General features: G+C 49.9%; 25 non-coding genes across 25 annotated transcripts; all 25 read right to left on the bottom strand.

The window, feature by feature from the left end:
* Positions 1 to 334: 334 nt before the first annotated feature.
* Trnan-guu (transfer RNA asparagine (anticodon GUU)) lies at positions 335 to 408 on the bottom strand. The gene has a single exon. It is a non-coding gene; the product is annotated as a tRNA-Asn (tRNA).
* A 333-nt stretch (positions 409 to 741) lies between these two features.
* On the bottom strand, positions 742 to 813 carry Trnat-cgu (transfer RNA threonine (anticodon CGU)). Its single transcript has one exon. It is a non-coding gene; the product is annotated as a tRNA-Thr (tRNA).
* A 671-nt stretch (positions 814 to 1,484) lies between these two features.
* On the bottom strand, positions 1,485 to 1,558 carry Trnan-guu (transfer RNA asparagine (anticodon GUU)). Its single transcript has one exon. It is a non-coding gene; the product is annotated as a tRNA-Asn (tRNA).
* Positions 1,559 to 1,891: 333 nt separating this feature from the next.
* Positions 1,892 to 1,963, bottom strand: Trnat-cgu (transfer RNA threonine (anticodon CGU)). The gene has a single exon. It is a non-coding gene; the product is annotated as a tRNA-Thr (tRNA).
* Positions 1,964 to 2,495: 532 nt separating this feature from the next.
* Trnan-guu (transfer RNA asparagine (anticodon GUU)) lies at positions 2,496 to 2,569 on the bottom strand. Its single transcript has one exon. It is a non-coding gene; the product is annotated as a tRNA-Asn (tRNA).
* Positions 2,570 to 2,902: 333 nt separating this feature from the next.
* Positions 2,903 to 2,974, bottom strand: Trnat-cgu (transfer RNA threonine (anticodon CGU)). Its single transcript has one exon. It is a non-coding gene; the product is annotated as a tRNA-Thr (tRNA).
* Positions 2,975 to 3,506: 532 nt separating this feature from the next.
* On the bottom strand, positions 3,507 to 3,580 carry Trnan-guu (transfer RNA asparagine (anticodon GUU)). Its single transcript has one exon. It is a non-coding gene; the product is annotated as a tRNA-Asn (tRNA).
* Positions 3,581 to 3,913: 333 nt separating this feature from the next.
* Positions 3,914 to 3,985, bottom strand: Trnat-cgu (transfer RNA threonine (anticodon CGU)). The gene has a single exon. It is a non-coding gene; the product is annotated as a tRNA-Thr (tRNA).
* A 532-nt stretch (positions 3,986 to 4,517) lies between these two features.
* Trnan-guu (transfer RNA asparagine (anticodon GUU)) lies at positions 4,518 to 4,591 on the bottom strand. The gene has a single exon. It is a non-coding gene; the product is annotated as a tRNA-Asn (tRNA).
* Positions 4,592 to 4,924: 333 nt separating this feature from the next.
* On the bottom strand, positions 4,925 to 4,996 carry Trnat-cgu (transfer RNA threonine (anticodon CGU)). Its single transcript has one exon. It is a non-coding gene; the product is annotated as a tRNA-Thr (tRNA).
* A 532-nt stretch (positions 4,997 to 5,528) lies between these two features.
* Positions 5,529 to 5,602, bottom strand: Trnan-guu (transfer RNA asparagine (anticodon GUU)). Its single transcript has one exon. It is a non-coding gene; the product is annotated as a tRNA-Asn (tRNA).
* Positions 5,603 to 5,935: 333 nt separating this feature from the next.
* Positions 5,936 to 6,007, bottom strand: Trnat-cgu (transfer RNA threonine (anticodon CGU)). Its single transcript has one exon. It is a non-coding gene; the product is annotated as a tRNA-Thr (tRNA).
* A 532-nt stretch (positions 6,008 to 6,539) lies between these two features.
* On the bottom strand, positions 6,540 to 6,613 carry Trnan-guu (transfer RNA asparagine (anticodon GUU)). The gene has a single exon. It is a non-coding gene; the product is annotated as a tRNA-Asn (tRNA).
* Positions 6,614 to 6,946: 333 nt separating this feature from the next.
* On the bottom strand, positions 6,947 to 7,018 carry Trnat-cgu (transfer RNA threonine (anticodon CGU)). Its single transcript has one exon. It is a non-coding gene; the product is annotated as a tRNA-Thr (tRNA).
* A 1,078-nt stretch (positions 7,019 to 8,096) lies between these two features.
* On the bottom strand, positions 8,097 to 8,168 carry Trnat-cgu (transfer RNA threonine (anticodon CGU)). The gene has a single exon. It is a non-coding gene; the product is annotated as a tRNA-Thr (tRNA).
* Positions 8,169 to 8,839: 671 nt separating this feature from the next.
* Positions 8,840 to 8,913, bottom strand: Trnan-guu (transfer RNA asparagine (anticodon GUU)). The gene has a single exon. It is a non-coding gene; the product is annotated as a tRNA-Asn (tRNA).
* A 333-nt stretch (positions 8,914 to 9,246) lies between these two features.
* Positions 9,247 to 9,318, bottom strand: Trnat-cgu (transfer RNA threonine (anticodon CGU)). The gene has a single exon. It is a non-coding gene; the product is annotated as a tRNA-Thr (tRNA).
* A 532-nt stretch (positions 9,319 to 9,850) lies between these two features.
* Trnan-guu (transfer RNA asparagine (anticodon GUU)) lies at positions 9,851 to 9,924 on the bottom strand. The gene has a single exon. It is a non-coding gene; the product is annotated as a tRNA-Asn (tRNA).
* A 333-nt stretch (positions 9,925 to 10,257) lies between these two features.
* Positions 10,258 to 10,329, bottom strand: Trnat-cgu (transfer RNA threonine (anticodon CGU)). Its single transcript has one exon. It is a non-coding gene; the product is annotated as a tRNA-Thr (tRNA).
* A 532-nt stretch (positions 10,330 to 10,861) lies between these two features.
* Trnan-guu (transfer RNA asparagine (anticodon GUU)) lies at positions 10,862 to 10,935 on the bottom strand. Its single transcript has one exon. It is a non-coding gene; the product is annotated as a tRNA-Asn (tRNA).
* Positions 10,936 to 11,268: 333 nt separating this feature from the next.
* On the bottom strand, positions 11,269 to 11,340 carry Trnat-cgu (transfer RNA threonine (anticodon CGU)). Its single transcript has one exon. It is a non-coding gene; the product is annotated as a tRNA-Thr (tRNA).
* Positions 11,341 to 12,418: 1,078 nt separating this feature from the next.
* Positions 12,419 to 12,490, bottom strand: Trnat-cgu (transfer RNA threonine (anticodon CGU)). Its single transcript has one exon. It is a non-coding gene; the product is annotated as a tRNA-Thr (tRNA).
* Positions 12,491 to 13,161: 671 nt separating this feature from the next.
* On the bottom strand, positions 13,162 to 13,235 carry Trnan-guu (transfer RNA asparagine (anticodon GUU)). Its single transcript has one exon. It is a non-coding gene; the product is annotated as a tRNA-Asn (tRNA).
* Positions 13,236 to 13,568: 333 nt separating this feature from the next.
* Trnat-cgu (transfer RNA threonine (anticodon CGU)) lies at positions 13,569 to 13,640 on the bottom strand. The gene has a single exon. It is a non-coding gene; the product is annotated as a tRNA-Thr (tRNA).
* A 671-nt stretch (positions 13,641 to 14,311) lies between these two features.
* On the bottom strand, positions 14,312 to 14,385 carry Trnan-guu (transfer RNA asparagine (anticodon GUU)). Its single transcript has one exon. It is a non-coding gene; the product is annotated as a tRNA-Asn (tRNA).
* Between the last annotated feature and the right edge of the window lie 272 nt (positions 14,386 to 14,657).

The raw sequence follows: 14,657 nt of genomic DNA, 5'->3' as shown, positions 1-14,657 counted from the left end.
CCTACTGCAGACCGACACTTAAGAGACGCCAAATGCAGATCGACATCGAGAGAGAGGTCCTGTCATATGGCACTCGCGGTGTATACGCCGAAATGAAATGTAAATAATACATCTTTTGTAGTGGTCGTCGCTCTACTGCAGTGTCACACATGCCGAATGAATAGGAAAACGGTAGAACGTCCGCATAGGGCCATGTTTTTACCTCCACTGTCACGTGGCTGAATGTGTATAAGGCTGGGTGGCATCATTCAAACACAGCCACATTGTCACACTAGCTGTGTATCTCTATCAAAGTGGACATACGTCCTCACCTCGGTGGCGATTAAAACGATTTCGCCCCCGGGTGGGCTCGAACCACCAACCTTTCGGTTAACAGCCGAACGCGCTAGCCGATTGCGCCACGGAGGCCTTGACTTTCGGTCACTTCTGCTCTCTTTATCAATGCAACTCGTATACTTTTCGCAGGCACCTCGCAGAATGGTAGTATCTGCTTACGCCTCTTCACATGGATAACGTGCATGCACACTGTAGTGGGGCTCATAAACGAATGACATCGCCAAGCATGACATTATACTACATAATGCATACAAAACAGTGTTCCGCCTACACATTCTGTAAACCTCTGATGCAACTAGAGCACTCTTTATCGGTTGTAGAACTTCCCCTTCATTCAGTGCACTGCCATCTGTTAGATGCTGCTCGAGCTAGCTCTGCTCTCAGCAGCAAAGTTAAAAAAATGAATGCCTTCTGTGAGGGTCGAACTCACGACCCCTGGTTTACGAGACCAGTGCTCTACCACTGAGCTAAGAAGGCCGCAGCTTTGCGTTCGTGAGCTACTCCCGAATTGGCACGTCATCATACTGAATCTTACAGCCCTCGACCAGATATCGGATTTGACACACAGATGCTGCTGGAGGTGTCCACCTTACCGTTTTCCAACTCTCTTCACTGTTTCACCCTTACGATCGACGACGAGCGTCAAGCCACCAAAGGTTTGCGGTCTGCGCAAAACTTGACCTAGTGCACAGCTTGTGGGATAGCGTGGCTCTACTGTGAAACGCGCCTTTCGACTCCTCTCTCTGGCTACATCGTCCACAGTGGCACTGGGGGCTTCATGTAAGGCGACTGCACGCCGCTCGGCCAACAGCGGCCTACTGCAGACCGACACTTAAGAGACGCCAAATGCAGATCGACATCGAGAGAGAGGTCCTGTCATATGGCACTCGCGGTGTATACGCCGAAATGAAATGTAAATAATACATCTTTTGTAGTGGTCGTCGCTCTACTGCAGTGTCACACATGCCGAATGAATAGGAAAACGGTAGAACGTCCGCATAGGGCCATGTTTTTACCTCCACTGTCACGTGGCTGAATGTGTATAAGGCTGGGTGGCATCATTCAAACACAGCCACATTGTCACACTAGCTGTGTATCTCTATCAAAGTGGACATACGTCCTCACCTCGGTGGCGATTAAAACGATTTCGCCCCCGGGTGGGCTCGAACCACCAACCTTTCGGTTAACAGCCGAACGCGCTAGCCGATTGCGCCACGGAGGCCTTGACTTTCGGTCACTTCTGCTCTCTTTATCAATGCAACTCGTATACTTTTCGCAGGCACCTCGCAGAATGGTAGTATCTGCTTACGCCTCTTCACATGGATAACGTGCATGCACACTGTAGTGGGGCTCATAAACGAATGACATCGCCAAGCATGACATTATACTACAAAATGCATACAAAACAGTGTTCCGCCTACACATTCTGTAAACCTCTGATGCAACTAGAGCACTCTTTATCGGTTGTAGAACTTCCCCTTCATTCAGTGCACTGCCATCTGTTAGATGCTGCTCGAGCTAGCTCTGCTCTCAGCAGCAAAGTTAAAAAAATGAATGCCTTCTGTGAGGGTCGAACTCACGACCCCTGGTTTACGAGACCAGTGCTCTACCACTGAGCTAAGAAGGCCGCAGCTTTGCGTTCGTGAGCTACTCCCGAATTGTCACGTCATCATACTGAATCTTACAGCCCGCGACCAGATATCGGATTTGACACACAGATGCTGCTGGAGGTGTCCACCTTACCGTTTTCCAACTCTCTTCACTGTTTCACCCTTACGATCGACGACGAGCGTCAAGCCACTGCACGCCGCTCGGCCAACAGCGGCCTACTGCAGACCGACACTTAAGAGACGCCAAATGCAGATCGACATCGAGAGAGAGGTCCTGTCATATGGCACTCGCGGTGTATACGCCGAAATGAAATGTAAATAATACATCTTTTGTAGTGGTCGTCGCTCTACTGCAGTGTCACACATGCCGAATGAATAGGAAAACGGTAGAACGTCCGCATAGGGCCATGTTTTTACCTCCACTGTCACGTGGCTGAATGTGTATAAGGCTGGGTGGCATCATTCAAACACAGCCACATTGTCACACTAGCTGTGTATCTCTATCAAAGTGGACATACGTCCTCACCTCGGTGGCGATTAAAACGATTTCGCCCCCGGGTGGGCTCGAACCACCAACCTTTCGGTTAACAGCCGAACGCGCTAGCCGATTGCGCCACGGAGGCCTTGACTTTCGGTCACTTCTGCTCTCTTTATCAATGCAACTCGTATACTTTTCGCAGGCACCTCGCAGAATGGTAGTATCTGCTTACGCCTCTTCACATGGATAACGTGCATGCACACTGTAGTGGGGCTCATAAACGAATGACATCGCCAAGCATGACATTATACTACAAAATGCATACAAAACAGTGTTCCGCCTACACATTCTGTAAACCTCTGATGCAACTAGAGCACTCTTTATCGGTTGTAGAACTTCCCCTTCATTCAGTGCACTGCCATCTGTTAGATGCTGCTCGAGCTAGCTCTGCTCTCAGCAGCAAAGTTAAAAAAATGAATGCCTTCTGTGAGGGTCGAACTCACGACCCCTGGTTTACGAGACCAGTGCTCTACCACTGAGCTAAGAAGGCCGCAGCTTTGCGTTCGTGAGCTACTCCCGAATTGTCACGTCATCATACTGAATCTTACAGCCCGCGACCAGATATCGGATTTGACACACAGATGCTGCTGGAGGTGTCCACCTTACCGTTTTCCAACTCTCTTCACTGTTTCACCCTTACGATCGACGACGAGCGTCAAGCCACTGCACGCCGCTCGGCCAACAGCGGCCTACTGCAGACCGACACTTAAGAGACGCCAAATGCAGATCGACATCGAGAGAGAGGTCCTGTCATATGGCACTCGCGGTGTATACGCCGAAATGAAATGTAAATAATACATCTTTTGTAGTGGTCGTCGCTCTACTGCAGTGTCACACATGCCGAATGAATAGGAAAACGGTAGAACGTCCGCATAGGGCCATGTTTTTACCTCCACTGTCACGTGGCTGAATGTGTATAAGGCTGGGTGGCATCATTCAAACACAGCCACATTGTCACACTAGCTGTGTATCTCTATCAAAGTGGACATACGTCCTCACCTCGGTGGCGATTAAAACGATTTCGCCCCCGGGTGGGCTCGAACCACCAACCTTTCGGTTAACAGCCGAACGCGCTAGCCGATTGCGCCACGGAGGCCTTGACTTTCGGTCACTTCTGCTCTCTTTATCAATGCAACTCGTATACTTTTCGCAGGCACCTCGCAGAATGGTAGTATCTGCTTACGCCTCTTCACATGGATAACGTGCATGCACACTGTAGTGGGGCTCATAAACGAATGACATCGCCAAGCATGACATTATACTACAAAATGCATACAAAACAGTGTTCCGCCTACACATTCTGTAAACCTCTGATGCAACTAGAGCACTCTTTATCGGTTGTAGAACTTCCCCTTCATTCAGTGCACTGCCATCTGTTAGATGCTGCTCGAGCTAGCTCTGCTCTCAGCAGCAAAGTTAAAAAAATGAATGCCTTCTGTGAGGGCCGAACTCACGACCCCTGGTTTACGAGACCAGTGCTCTACCACTGAGCTAAGAAGGCCGCAGCTTTGCGTTCGTGAGCTACTCCCGAATTGTCACGTCATCATACTGAATCTTACAGCCCGCGACCAGATATCGGATTTGACACACAGATGCTGCTGGAGGTGTCCACCTTACCGTTTTCCAACTCTCTTCACTGTTTCACCCTTACGATCGACGACGAGCGTCAAGCCACTGCACGCCGCTCGGCCAACAGCGGCCTACTGCAGACCGACACTTAAGAGACGCCAAATGCAGATCGACATCGAGAGAGAGGTCCTGTCATATGGCACTCGCGGTGTATACGCCGAAATGAAATGTAAATAATACATCTTTTGTAGTGGTCGTCGCTCTACTGCAGTGTCACACATGCCGAATGAATAGGAAAACGGTAGAACGTCCGCATAGGGCCATGTTTTTACCTCCACTGTCACGTGGCTGAATGTGTATAAGGCTGGGTGGCATCATTCAAACACAGCCACATTGTCACACTAGCTGTGTATCTCTATCAAAGTGGACATACGTCCTCACCTCGGTGGCGATTAAAACGATTTCGCCCCCGGGTGGGCTCGAACCACCAACCTTTCGGTTAACAGCCGAACGCGCTAGCCGATTGCGCCACGGAGGCCTTGACTTTCGGTCACTTCTGCTCTCTTTATCAATGCAACTCGTATACTTTTCGCAGGCACCTCGCAGAATGGTAGTATCTGCTTACGCCTCTTCACATGGATAACGTGCATGCACACTGTAGTGGGGCTCATAAACGAATGACATCGCCAAGCATGACATTATACTACAAAATGCATACAAAACAGTGTTCCGCCTACACATTCTGTAAACCTCTGATGCAACTAGAGCACTCTTTATCGGTTGTAGAACTTCCCCTTCATTCAGTGCACTGCCATCTGTTAGATGCTGCTCGAGCTAGCTCTGCTCTCAGCAGCAAAGTTAAAAAAATGAATGCCTTCTGTGAGGGTCGAACTCACGACCCCTGGTTTACGAGACCAGTGCTCTACCACTGAGCTAAGAAGGCCGCAGCTTTGCGTTCGTGAGCTACTCCCGAATTGTCACGTCATCATACTGAATCTTACAGCCCGCGACCAGATATCGGATTTGACACACAGATGCTGCTGGAGGTGTCCACCTTACCGTTTTCCAACTCTCTTCACTGTTTCACCCTTACGATCGACGACGAGCGTCAAGCCACTGCACGCCGCTCGGCCAACAGCGGCCTACTGCAGACCGACACTTAAGAGACGCCAAATGCAGATCGACATCGAGAGAGAGGTCCTGTCATATGGCACTCGCGGTGTATACGCCGAAATGAAATGTAAATAATACATCTTTTGTAGTGGTCGTCGCTCTACTGCAGTGTCACACATGCCGAATGAATAGGAAAACGGTAGAACGTCCGCATAGGGCCATGTTTTTACCTCCACTGTCACGTGGCTGAATGTGTATAAGGCTGGGTGGCATCATTCAAACACAGCCACATTGTCACACTAGCTGTGTATCTCTATCAAAGTGGACATACGTCCTCACCTCGGTGGCGATTAAAACGATTTCGCCCCCGGGTGGGCTCGAACCACCAACCTTTCGGTTAACAGCCGAACGCGCTAGCCGATTGCGCCACGGAGGCCTTGACTTTCGGTCACTTCTGCTCTCTTTATCAATGCAACTCGTATACTTTTCGCAGGCACCTCGCAGAATGGTAGTATCTGCTTACGCCTCTTCACATGGATAACGTGCATGCACACTGTAGTGGGGCTCATAAACGAATGACATCGCCAAGCATGACATTATACTACAAAATGCATACAAAACAGTGTTCCGCCTACACATTCTGTAAACCTCTGATGCAACTAGAGCACTCTTTATCGGTTGTAGAACTTCCCCTTCATTCAGTGCACTGCCATCTGTTAGATGCTGCTCGAGCTAGCTCTGCTCTCAGCAGCAAAGTTAAAAAAATGAATGCCTTCTGTGAGGGTCGAACTCACGACCCCTGGTTTACGAGACCAGTGCTCTACCACTGAGCTAAGAAGGCCGCAGCTTTGCGTTCGTGAGCTACTCCCGAATTGTCACGTCATCATACTGAATCTTACAGCCCGCGACCAGATATCGGATTTGACACACAGATGCTGCTGGAGGTGTCCACCTTACCGTTTTCCAACTCTCTTCACTGTTTCACCCTTACGATCGACGACGAGCGTCAAGCCACTGCACGCCGCTCGGCCAACAGCGGCCTACTGCAGACCGACACTTAAGAGACGCCAAATGCAGATCGACATCGAGAGAGAGGTCCTGTCATATGGCACTCGCGGTGTATACGCCGAAATGAAATGTAAATAATACATCTTTTGTAGTGGTCGTCGCTCTACTGCAGTGTCACACATGCCGAATGAATAGGAAAACGGTAGAACGTCCGCATAGGGCCATGTTTTTACCTCCACTGTCACGTGGCTGAATGTGTATAAGGCTGGGTGGCATCATTCAAACACAGCCACATTGTCACACTAGCTGTGTATCTCTATCAAAGTGGACATACGTCCTCACCTCGGTGGCGATTAAAACGATTTCGCCCCCGGGTGGGCTCGAACCACCAACCTTTCGGTTAACAGCCGAACGCGCTAGCCGATTGCGCCACGGAGGCCTTGACTTTCGGTCACTTCTGCTCTCTTTATCAATGCAACTCGTATACTTTTCGCAGGCACCTCGCAGAATGGTAGTATCTGCTTACGCCTCTTCACATGGATAACGTGCATGCACACTGTAGTGGGGCTCATAAACGAATGACATCGCCAAGCATGACATTATACTACAAAATGCATACAAAACAGTGTTCCGCCTACACATTCTGTAAACCTCTGATGCAAGTAGAGCACTCTTTATCGGTTGTAGAACTTCCCCTTCATTCAGTGCACTGCCATCTGTTAGATGCTGCTCGAGCTAGCTCTGCTCTCAGCAGCAAAGTTAAAAAAATGAATGCCTTCTGTGAGGGTCGAACTCACGACCCCTGGTTTACGAGACCAGTGCTCTACCACTGAGCTAAGAAGGCCGCAGCTTTGCGTTCGTGAGCTACTCCCGAATTGTCACGTCATCATACTGAATCTTACAGCCCTCGACCAGATATCGGATTTGACACACAGATGCTGCTGGAGGTGTCCACCTTACCGTTTTCCAACTCTCTTCACTGTTTCACCCTTACGATCGACGACGAGCGTCAAGCCACCAAAGGTTTGCGGTCTGCGCAAAACTTGACCTAGTGCACAGCTTGTGGGATAGCGTGGCTCTACTGTGAAACGCGCCTTTCGACTCCTCTCTCTGGCTACATCGTCCACAGTGGCACTGGGGGCTTCATGTAAGGCGACTGCACGCCGCTCGGCCAACAGCGGCCTACTGCAGACCGACACTTAAGAGACGCCAAATGCAGATCGACATCGAGAGAGAGGTCCTGTCATATGGCACTCGCGGTGTATACGCCGAAATGAAATGTAAATAATACATCTTTTGTAGTGGTCGTCGCTCTACTGCAGTGTCACACATGCCGAATGAATAGGAAAACTGTACAACGTCCGCATAGGGCCATGTTTTTACCTCCACTGTCACGTGGCTGAATGTGTATAAGGCTGGGTGGCATCATTCAAACACAGCCACATTGTCACACTAGCTGTGTATCTCTATCAAAGTGGACATACGTCCTCACCTCGGTGGCGATTAAAACGATTTCCATCCCAGGTGGGCTCGAACCACCAACCTTTCGGTTAACAGCCGAACGCGCTAGCCGATTGCGCCACGGAGGCCTTGACTTTCGGTCACTTCTGCTCTCTTTATCAATGCAACTCGTATACTTTTCGCAGGCACCTCGCAGAATGGTAGTATCTGCTTACGCCTCCTCACATGGATAACGTGCATGCACACTGTAGTGCGGCGCATAAACGAATGACATCGCCAAGCATGACATTATACTACAAAATGCATACAAAACAGTGTTCCGCCTACACATTCTGTAAACCTCTGATGCAACTAGAGCACTCTTTATCGGTTGTAGAACTTCCCCTTCATTCAGTGCACTGCCATCTGTTAGATGCTGCTCGAGCTAGCTCTGCTCTCAGCAGCAAAGTTAAAAAAATGAATGCCTTCTGTGAGGGTCGAACTCACGACCCCTGGTTTACGAGACCAGTGCTCTACCACTGAGCTAAGAAGGCCGCAGCTTTGCGTTCGTGAGCTACTCCCGAATTGGCACGTCATCATACTGAATCTTACAGCCCTCGACCAGATATCGGATTTGACACACAGATGCTGCTGGAGGTGTCCACCTTACCGTTTTCCAACTCTCTTCACTGTTTCACCCTTACGATCGACGACGAGCGTCAAGCCACCAAAGGTTTGCGGTCTGCGCAAAACTTGACCTAGTGCACAGCTTGTGGGATAGCGTGGCTCTACTGTGAAACGCGCCTTTCGACTCCTCTCTCTGGCTACATCGTCCACAGTGGCACTGGGGGCTTCATGTAAGGCGACTGCACGCCGCTCGGCCAACAGCGGCCTACTGCAGACCGACACTTAAGAGACGCCAAATGCAGATCGACATCGAGAGAGAGGTCCTGTCATATGGCACTCGCGGTGTATACGCCGAAATGAAATGTAAATAATACATCTTTTGTAGTGGTCGTCGCTCTACTGCAGTGTCACACATGCCGAATGAATAGGAAAACGGTAGAACGTCCGCATAGGGCCATGTTTTTACCTCCACTGTCACGTGGCTGAATGTGTATAAGGCTGGGTGGCATCATTCAAACACAGCCACATTGTCACACTAGCTGTGTATCTCTATCAAAGTGGACATACGTCCTCACCTCGGTGGCGATTAAAACGATTTCGCCCCCGGGTGGGCTCGAACCACCAACCTTTCGGTTAACAGCCGAACGCGCTAGCCGATTGCGCCACGGAGGCCTTGACTTTCGGTCACTTCTGCTCTCTTTATCAATGCAACTCGTATACTTTTCGCAGGCACCTCGCAGAATGGTAGTATCTGCTTACGCCTCTTCACATGGATAACGTGCATGCACACTGTAGTGGGGCTCATAAACGAATGACATCGCCAAGCATGACATTATACTACAAAATGCATACAAAACAGTGTTCCGCCTACACATTCTGTAAACCTCTGATGCAACTAGAGCACTCTTTATCGCTTGTAGAACTTCCCCTTCATTCAGTGCACTGCCATCTGTTAGATGCTGCTCGAGCTAGCTCTGCTCTCAGCAGCAAAGTTAAAAAAATGAGCGCCTTCTGTGAGGGTCGAACTCACGACCCCTGGTTTACGAGACCAGTCCTCTACCACTGAGCTAAGAAGGCCGCAGCTTTGCGTTCGTGAGCTAGTCCCGAATTGTCACGTCATCATACTGAATCTTACAGCCCTCGACCAGATATCGGATTTGACACACAGATGCTGCTGGAGGTGTCCACCTTACCGTTTTCCAACTCTCTTCACTGTTTCACCCTTACGATCGACGACGAGCGTCAAGCCACTGCACGCCGCTCGGCCAACAGCGGCCTACTGCAGACCGACACTTAAGAGACGCCAAATGCAGATCGACATCGAGAGAGAGGTCCTGTCATATGGCACTCGCGGTGTATACGCCGAAATGAAATGTAAATAATACATCTTTTGTAGTGGTCGTCGCTCTACTGCAGTGTCACACATGCCGAATGAATAGGAAAACGGTAGAACGTCCGCATAGGGCCATGTTTTTACCTCCACTGTCACGTGGCTGAATGTGTATAAGGCTGGGTGGCATCATTCAAACACAGCCACATTGTCACACTAGCTGTGTATCTCTATCAAAGTGGACATACGTCCTCACCTCGGTGGCGATTAAAACGATTTCGCCCCCGGGTGGGCTCGAACCACCAACCTTTCGGTTAACAGCCGAACGCGCTAGCCGATTGCGCCACGGAGGCCTTGACTTTCGGTCACTTCTGCTCTCTTTATCAATGCAACTCGTATACTTTTCGCAGGCACCTCGCAGAATGGTAGTATCTGCTTACGCCTCTTCACATGGATAACGTGCATGCACACTGTAGTGGGGCTCATAAACGAATGACATCGCCAAGCATGACATTATACTACAAAATGCATACAAAACAGTGTTCCGCCTACACATTCTGTAAACCTCTGATGCAACTAGAGCACTCTTTATCGCTTGTAGAACTTCCCCTTCATTCAGTGCACTGCCATCTGTTAGATGCTGCTCGAGCTAGCTCTGCTCTCAGCAGCAAAGTTAAAAAAATGAATGCCTTCTGTGAGGGTCGAACTCACGACCCCTGGTTTACGAGACCAGTGCTCTACCACTGAGCTAAGAAGGCCGCAGCTTTGCGTTCGTGAGCTACTCCCGAATTGTCACGTCATCATACTGAATCTTACAGCCCGCGACCAGATATCGGATTTGACACACAGATGCTGCTGGAGGTGTCCACCTTACCGTTTTCCAACTCTCTTCACTGTTTCACCCTTACGATCGACGACGAGCGTCTAGCCACTGCACGCCGCTCGGCCAACAGCGGCCTACTGCAGACCGACACTTAAGAGACGCCAAATGCAGATCGACATCGAGAGAGAGGTCCTGTCATATGGCACTCGCGGTGTATACGCCGAAATGAAATGTAAATAATACATCTTTTGTAGTGGTCGTCGCTCTACTGCAGTGTCACACATGCCGAATGAATAGGAAAACGGTAGAACGTCCGCATAGGGCCATGTTTTTACCTCCACTGTCACGTGGCTGAATGTGTATAAGGCTGGGTGGCATCATTCAAACACAGCCACATTGTCACACTAGCTGTGTATCTCTATCAAAGTGGACATACGTCCTCACCTCGGTGGCGATTAAAACGATTTCGCCCCCGGGTGGGCTCGAACCACCAACCTTTCGGTCAACAGCCGAACGCGCTAGCCGATTGCGCCACGGAGGCCTTGACTTTCGGTCACTTCTGCTCTCTTTATCAATGCAACTCGTATACTTTTCGCAGGCACCTCGCAGAATGGTAGTATCTGCTTACGCCTCTTCACATGGATAACGTGCATGCACACTGTAGTGGGGCTCATAAACGAATGACATCGCCAAGCATGACATTATACTACAAAATGCATACAAAACAGTGTTCCGCCTACACATTCTGTAAACCTCTGATGCAACTAGAGCACTCTTTATCGGTTGTAGAACTTCCCCTTCATTCAGTGCACTGCCATCTGTTAGATGCTGCTCGAGCTAGCTCTGCTCTCAGCAGCAAAGTTAAAAAAATGAATGCCTTCTGTGAGGGTCGAACTCACGACCCCTGGTTTACGAGACCAGTGCTCTACCACTGAGCTAAGAAGGCCGCAGCTTTGCGTTCGTGAGCTACTCCCGAATTGTCACGTCATCATACTGAATCTTACAGCCCTCGACCAGATATCGGATTTGACACACAGATGCTGCTGGAGGTGTCCACCTTACCGTTTTCCAACTCTCTTCACTGTTTCACCCTTACGATCGACGACGAGCGTCAAGCCACCAAAGGTTTGCGGTCTGCGCAAAACTTGACCTAGTGCACAGCTTGTGGGATAGCGTGGCTCTACTGTGAAACGCGCCTTTCGAATCCTCTCTCTGGCTACATCGTCCACAGTGGCACTGGGGGCTTCATGTAAGGCGACTGCACGCCGCTCGGCCAACAGCGGCCTACTGCAGACCGACACTTAAGAGACGCCAAATGCAGATCGACATCGAGAGAGAGGTCCTGTCATATGGCACTCGCGGTGTATACGCCGAAATGAAATGTAAATAATACATCTTTTGTAGTGGTCGTCGCTCTACTGCAGTGTCACACATGCCGAATGAAAAGAAAAACTGTACAACGTCCGCATAGGGCCATGTTTTTACCTCCACTGTCACGTGGCTGAATGTGTATAAGCCTGGGTGGCATCATTCAAACACAGCCACATTGTCACACTAGCTGTGTATCTCTATCAAAGTGGACATACGTCCTCACCTCGGTGGCGATTAAAACGATTTCCATCCCAGGTGGGCTCGAACCACCAACCTTTCGGTTAACAGCCGAACGCGCTAGCCGATTGCGCCACGGAGGCCTTGACTTTCGGTCACTTCTGCTCTCTTTATCAATGCAACTCGTATACTTTTCGCAGGCACCTCGCAGAATGGTAGTATCTGCTTACGCCTCCTCACATGGATAACGTGCATGCACACTGTAGTGCGGCGCATAAACGAATGACATCGCCAAGCATGACATTATACTACAAAATGCATACAAAACAGTGTTCCGCCTACACATTCTGTAAACCTCTGATGCAACTAGAGCACTCTTTATCGGTTGTAGAACTTCCCCTTCATTCAGTGCACTGCCATCTGTTAGATGCTGCTCGAGCTAGCTCTGCTCTCAGCAGCAAAGTTAAAAAAATGAATGCCTTCTGTGAGGGTCGAACTCACGACCCCTGGTTTACGAGACCAGTGCTCTACCACTGAGCTAAGAAGGCCGCAGCTTTGCGTTCGTGAGCTACTCCCGAATTGGCACGTCATCATACTGAATCTTACAGCCCTCGACCAGATATCGGATTTGACACACAGATGCTGCTGGAGGTGTCCACCTTACCGTTTTCCAACTCTCTTCACTGTTTCACCCTTACGATCGACGACGAGCGTCAAGCCACCAAAGGTTTGCGGTCTGCGCAAAACTTGACCTAGTGCACAGCTTGTGGGATAGCGTGGCTCTACTGTGAAACGCGCCTTTCGACTCCTCTCTCTGGCTACATCGTCCACAGTGGCACTGGGGGCTTCATGTAAGGCGACTGCACGCCGCTCGGCCAACAGCGGCCTACTGCAGACCGACACTTAAGAGACGCCAAATGCAGATCGACATCGAGAGAGAGGTCCTGTCATATGGCACTCGCGGTGTATACGCCGAAATGAAATGTAAATAATACATCTTTTGTAGTGGTCGTCGCTCTACTGCAGTGTCACACATGCCGAATGAATAGGAAAACTGTACAACGTCCGCATAGGGCCATGTTTTTACCTCCACTGTCACGTGGCTGAATGTGTATAAGGCTGGGTGGCATCATTCAAACACAGCCACATTGTCACACTAGCTGTGTATCTCTATCAAAGTGGACATACGTCCTCACCTCGGTGGCGATTAAAACGATTTCGCCCCCGGGTGGGCTCGAACCACCAACCTTTCGGTTAACAGCCGAACGCGCTAGCCGATTGCGCCACGGAGGCCTTGACTTTCGGTCACTTCTGCTCTCTTTATCAATGCAACTCGTATACTTTTCGCAGGCACCTCGCAGAATGGTAGTATCTGCTTACGCCTCTTCACATGGATAACGTGCATGCACACTGTAGTGGGGCTCATAAACGAATGACATCGCCAAGCATGACATTATACTACAAAATGCATACAAAACAGTGTTCCGCCTACACATTCTGTAAACCTCTGATGCAACTAGAGCACTCTTTATCGCTTGTAGAACTTCCCCTTCATTCAGTGCACTGCCATCTGTTAGATGCTGCTCGAGCTAGCTCTGCTCTCAGCAGCAAAGTTAAAAAAATGAGCGCCTTCTGTGAGGGTCGAACTCACGACCCCTGGTTTACGAGACCAGTGCTCTACCACTGAGCTAAGAAGGCCGCAGCTTTGCGTTCGTGAGCTAGTCCCGAATTGTCACGTCATCATACTGAATCTTACAGCCCTCGACCAGATATCGGATTTGACACACAGATGCTGCTGGAGGTGTCCACCTTACCGTTTTCCAACTCTCTTCACTGTTTCACCCTTACGATCGACGACGAGCGTCAAGCCACCAAAGGTTTGCGGTCTGCGCAAAACTTGACCTAGTGCACAGCTTGTGGGATAGCGTGGCTCTACTGTGAAACGCGCCTTTCTACTCCTCTCTCTGGCTACATCGTCCACAGTGGCACTGGGGGCTTCATGTAAGGCGACTGCACGCCGCTCGGCCAACAGCGGCCTACTGCAGACCGACACTTAAGAGACGCCAAATGCAGATCGACATCGAGAGAGAGGCCCTGTCATATGGCACTCGCGGTGTATACGCCGAAATGAAATGTAAATAATACATCTTTTGTAGTGGTCGTCGCTCTACTGCAGTGTCACACATGCCGAGTGAATAGGAAAACGGTAGAACGTCCGCATAGGGCCATGTTTTTACCTCCACTGTCACGTGGCTGAATGTGTATAAGGCTGGGTGGCATCATTCAAACACAGCCAAATTGTCACACTAGCTGTGTATCTCTATCAAAGTGGACATACGTCCTCACCTCGGTGGCGATTATAACGATTTCGCCCCCGGGTGGGCTCGAACCACCAACCTTTCGGTTAACAGCCGAACGCGCTAGCCGATTGCGCCACGGAGGCCTTGACTTTCGGTCACTTCTGCTCTCTTTATCAATGCAACTCGTATACTTTTCGCAGGCACCTCGCAGAATGGTAGTATCTGCTTACGCCTCCTCACATGGATAACGTGCATGCACACTGTAGTGCGGCGCATAAACGAATGACATCGCCAAGCATGACATTATACTACAAAATGCATACAAAACAGTGTTCCGCCTACACATTCTGTAAACCTCTGATGCAACTAGAGCACTCTTTATCGGTTGTAGAACTTCCCCTTCATTCAGTGCACT

This window comes from Schistocerca cancellata, unplaced genomic scaffold (assembly GCF_023864275.1).
Source record: "Schistocerca cancellata isolate TAMUIC-IGC-003103 unplaced genomic scaffold, iqSchCanc2.1 HiC_scaffold_827, whole genome shotgun sequence".
Classification (NCBI taxonomy): Eukaryota; Metazoa; Arthropoda; class Insecta; order Orthoptera; family Acrididae; genus Schistocerca; species Schistocerca cancellata.
Note: the sequence above shows the minus strand (reverse complement) of the source record. Positions and strands in the feature narration are given on the sequence as shown.